Source organism: Nicotiana tomentosiformis, chromosome 11, assembly GCF_000390325.3.
Source record: "Nicotiana tomentosiformis chromosome 11, ASM39032v3, whole genome shotgun sequence".
Lineage (NCBI taxonomy): Eukaryota > Viridiplantae > Streptophyta > Magnoliopsida > Solanales > Solanaceae > Nicotiana > Nicotiana tomentosiformis.
Genome location: NC_090822.1, coordinates 54,853,945 through 54,859,944, shown reverse-complemented (window position 1 = coordinate 54,859,944; position 6,000 = coordinate 54,853,945).

Genomic DNA, 6,000 nt, shown 5'->3' with positions numbered 1-6,000 from the left:
AGAAAATTTTACAACAATGTCAGATAGCAACTAAGTGCAACAACAAATAAAAACAAGTACACCCTCTCAGGGCAACAGTCACTCGACTCGTCACAACAGCTCAACCACTCGACTCCCATCCCTCAGCACTCACACTCAATGGGTATCCACGCTCACTGGGGGTGTACAGACTCCGGAAGAGCTCCTACAGCCCAAGCGCTATAATTTGTACGGACAACTCACGTGCCATAGTATAAATATCTGGATACGTACGGACAACTCACGTGCTGCACAGACAACTCACGTGCTATAATATAATATAAGGGTCTGCACGGACAACTCACGTGCTGCACGGACAACTCATGTGCTATAGTATAATATCTCACAATCAGGCCCTCGGCCTCGCTCAGTCATAAATCTCTCCAGTCTCTCGGGCTCTCAACAATCATGAAATCAGCCCAAACAACAATGATATGATGCATCAATAATGAACAATAGAGAATGGGATAAAATAATCAAGTAAACTGTGACTGAGTACAAAACAACAATTAACCAGATAGTTCAACATATACACGACCACTGTGGGTCCCAACAGTACTAACATATAGTCTAAACATGGTTTCTAACATGACTTACAGTCAAATTTCCACAACACATAGAGAGCACATAGCTAACAACAATTTATTCAACTTTACAGTTTCCACGGGACAGACCAAGTCACAATTCTCTAGGTGCACTCCCACACGCCCGTCACCTAGCATGTGCGTCACCTCCAAAGTAATCACATAATACCAAAATCCGAGGTTTCATACCCTCAGGACCAGATTTATAACTGTTACTTACCTCAAACCGTGAAATTCTTATTCCGCTAAGCCTTTGCCTCGTGAATTGGCCTCCAAATGCCTCGAATCTAGCCACAAATAATTTGATTCAGTCAATAAAATTTATTGGAATTAATTCCATAAGAAAATGCAAGTTTTTCATAAAATTCCGAAAATTATCTCAAAAATCGCCCATGGGGCCCACGTCTTGGAATCCGGCAAAAGTTACAAAATATGAATGCTCGTTCAACCACGAGTCTAACCATACCAAAATTATTAAATTTTGATAACAATTCTGCCCTCAAATCCTCAAATTAATCCAAGAGGGTTTTCAAACTTTTCCAACTTAATTCACTAATTAAATGATAAAAACAACCATGTATTCGAGTAATTTAGCCAATATTGAGTTTAGAATATTTACCCCGTTGTTTCCTCTGAAAATCACCCAAAAATCGCCACTTCCCGAACTCCAATCCGTCAAAAATGGAATCAAAACTTAAACTCACACGCGATCGCGAAGCACAATCTTTCCACTGCCCAATTTAACTCTACGCGATCGCGATGCACAACTTCACAGACCTACGCGATCGCGGACTGGTCCACACGATCGCGAAGCACAAAACACGTGACTTCTATTTTCGCTCCACTTACTCTACGCGAACGCGACCTTGTTCACGTGTTCGCGAGTCATAAAATCCCAGAGCTACGCGATTGCATCCCCCTTTACGCGATCGCGAAACACAAAACTCAGCAGCCCCCAATTAACCATACGCGATCGCGGATATCTCCACACGATCGCATAGAACAAAACTCCCCTGCCCAACTAAGCTTACGCGATCGCGTCCCAATCTTCGCGATCGCGAATAAGGTTTGAAACACCAGAAATCAGCAGCTATCAGCAGTGCAAAAATAAAGGAAAATAATCTGAATACCATCCAAAACACGCCCGATCCCCTCGGGACCTTAACCAAATATACCAACAAGTTCTAAAACATCATACGAACTTAGTCTAGTTTTCAAATCACATCCAACAAAGCTAAAACTACGAATCATGTCCCAATTCAAATGAACTTTGAACTTTCAAGTTCTATAACTTGTGCCGAAATACATCAAATCAATCCGGAATGACTTCAAATTTTCCACACAAGTCATAAATGACATAACGGAGCTATGAAAATTTTTAGAACTGGATTCCGACCCTGATATCAAAAAGTGAAACCCCCGGTCAAACTTCTCAAAAATTCAACTTTCGCCATTTCAAGCCTAATTCCACTGCGGACCTCCAAATAATTTTTCGGACACGCTCCTAAGTCCAAAATTACCATACAGAGCTATTGGAATCATCAAAACTCTATTCCGGGATCGTTTACACATAAGTCAATATCTGGTCAACTATTTCAACTTAAGCTTCCAACATGAAATTTATTCTTCCAAGCTAACTCTGAAATACCTTAATACCAAAACCGACAATTCACACAAGTCATAATTCCTCTTAGGAAGTTATTCAAGACTTCAAATAGTTGAAAGGAGTGTAAATGCTCAAAACGACCGGTCGGGTCGTTCCAATCTCCCCCACTTAAACATACGTTCGTCCTCTAACGTGCCAAGAGTTGTTCCCAAGCCTTTAAATAAATGTTCCTCCTTACCATGCACATACCAAGGGGTGATCCCACATCACCCTATTCTATATAGGCCTGACAACATAACATAATTGAAAATTATTAATTTAACCTTAGCCCAAAACTTGGAGCCCAATTTCTAACACCCAGAATTCTTTCCAAGATCTAAATCTCACACACCGTATACGTCTGAACAAGCTGTATCAAGCCATAGCCATAACCCCAGATATAGTCACATTACATACTACACAACTCACATGCTCGCAACACCATTCCCGATCACAATCACAGTAATTACCCCAAACCAACCAAGTACAAGTATTAAACCTCATATCAAGCCAAACCTCGTTCCAAAACCTTCGTACACTGCTGATAATAAAAGAAACATGCAGAAGTCTCATGACCCCTTATCAGAGCAACAAATCATGGAGCTCTCTCGCCCTAACCAGAACCATAATCACTTTCTAAGCTGACTTTCAATATTATCCTCCCGAATATACAGTAATCAAACCTGATGGTACCTATTCTAGGTCCAATGACCTTATATTATTAAACACAACTATCCCACAGACACGCCACATCAATATAACTCAAGCCACAACTGCGCAATCCGTGTACCTAAATATGGGAGATGTCTCAAGGAAGAGAACCGTATTGCAAGTTCAACAAGCACCACCACAACCGTAATGTTAAAACCAACTCCTTAAATTTCGTGAAGGGGATAACCCTAGGCGCATATGCACAATTGTAAAGGAAGGAAATTAATAAATCAGATAAATTATCATAGAAATAAAAATCCCACACACGGCACGGACGACTCACGTGCCAATAATATAAATCGCCTGGCATGGTCACAGGCCTCCAGTCCCAGCATATCATACAGGAGCAAATAAAGAAGTACACTTGTATATGATAATAAAATAAGATTCTCATGCTCCTGGACTGGTATAAATAGCACGCCATAGTGTAAGCATGTGCAAAGTCTGCTATCACACTTCAAATCGGCAATTTTTAATGCAGAATTAGTAACTACCCCATTTATTTAGGGAATCATCTTCTTTGTAACCTCAAGTATAGCCCAAATAGTTCTCAGCAAAGGTACGAATACGGGAAACATTATAACTTTACGCTTAACAGTCAACTCTAGGCATATTATAGCCTAAGCATTCTTCCGAGTATAAATACTTGCCTTGATGCCCGCACATTGGCTCAAATCTCATATATATGCACATTTATAGCGCGTAGCTATCACAAATAATTAACGCAACTAGAGCCTCCACTGAGTTAAAATAATATACTCACCTCAAACAGGCCACAACCCGAAACAATATACTTTCGAGAACTCCCAGTCTTCAAATTCAGCAAACACATGAATCACCGTAACTGATCCCAACTCCAGCACTAGAATGACTAACACATCTTCCATTCACGATCTTCCCATAAGGAATACTTTTATAATTCTTCCGTGCCACATAGCAATAATTTGAATATCAGCAGTCTATCAACCAGGTGAGTAATGCAATACCAATGAACATCCGTAAGTCAAAACACAATGCGCCTTTTGAAATGCGCACCTTTCTCAGGGATTACCGAGCAGTTATAACATTTATCTAATTATCTGAAATTGACCATTCTGTCCAAAATTAGTGATCTTCCTTTCAAGAATGAACTGCCACCTTGTACATGTAAATCTTAATCCTGTGCCACACACCACATCTATCATGTCATCATATGACAAGCACGAGAATCTCATTATCAACTTTGGGTAACCAGCAAATTACATACCCGGTCATTCAATAACCTTCATCTTGCTTCCTTCCATGTGGAATTCATAATACAAAACACGTTCCCTACACTGGTAGAATATATCCGGTTCAACCCATGATAGAAACCATTAAGAACACTTTGAAATCCATTTGCACATAACCAAACTATCAGAACTGAATTCCTCTAACTCGACCAAGCCACGTAGGTCACCAAATCCAAGAATATTGCCACCAAAATTTTTGTAAAGTCTCACAATATCATAATTACCCCATAAATACCACAACTGTAACACTCACTCTGAAAATACCTTATGTGAATTTAAAATTGTTCTTCTTTCCTTTCTTATACTGAAATATAGAATCCATAGTCATACAAAATTACCGCAAATCCCGACACCTTTCAAATGCAAATCTTAGATTTTATCCATACACAAGTCCGGAAACATTCTCAATTGCTATATATAATTCTCAAACCCACTAGAATTTTCTTGGGACTCACCCACTTTGCTCAAATCTAAATTGAACTACCCAAACGGGCCGAAAGAAACAAGCCCCATTAGCACAACAACCCCCAAAGAAGTAACCATGCCTTAATACCACCAATCAAATTCATACTTCGTGTGCACTACGTTCTTCAAAATAACAATTTAATCATTCCATGATTTTCGTATTTATATAAGGTGCCATATAACCCATATTCAGGAATTTCCTTACTCGAGTCATCCTCGATCTCCATCTCTGCAAGTCATAACTGATCCACAAGTATGTTTCCATCCAACTAAAATTTTAACACATAACCATGAAATCAAATTGTCAATAGCAGGCTCCTCCACTTAACTTTAAGCTGCAATTATATAAACTTAGAACCCGCAAGGATTTGTCCTTCTCAATTACCATGGTCTCGCACCGTTAACCCGCCAAACTTCTCGAAGTATTTTGTTAAGATTTTCATGAACATTCTGAATCACCAGCTACAGTCACACACCCGACCTCTTATCGGGTAGCAAGTAATATTCCTCGCAGAAGCTTCATCAACATCACACCACCGCTAACTGCTCACAGGAGATAACCCACCTGTGGAATTCCTTACCGACATCTTCCAACGACGCTGCACTGGGTGCAATAACCACGTAATCAGTAAATTCTCCTGAGCTCATGCTCGCCCACCATTTGTATAAGTATGCACTTTCCCTTTTGACATCAACTGAAAGTTCAATAATACCTTCCGAACTCAAGTCATATTGCGCTTGAAACGATAATCATATCTTCACATCCCTCTTCATTTCAAACAAACTCCTTTCTGCCATATTCAATCTTTCTTCGTACAGTAACCATCACTCCAAATAAAGTCCGTAGGCCAAATCAAATTCTATCACGATTCCAAACCGTTCTACACTTTCTCAAGGCGCGACTACCCTATCACAGAATCCTTATGCTAATCTACCACTCTTACTTTGGTTAAACCATCTCATTTAAGCAACTTCTCAACCTCTACTTCTCTTACTTGACCTGCTAGTACTTCAACCACCGCGAAACACTTCCCGTCATCTCTTCCCTCATAATTTGCTACCCAACTGTTGCATCAAATCAAAATGCATCTCTATAGCACATGAACCAATAAATTGTTACCGACCCTAAGCCTCTTCGAAGATCATCTTTCTCGAGCCATCAACATTAGAAATACCCATTCGATTCTTAACTGTTGCATACAACTATCTCTGGCAATCGCCCATTATGCACCATTTCATAACACCCTACCCCAAAAATCGAAATCCAAGAAGACTGTAACACCGGCAGACCATAATGCGTTCAAAC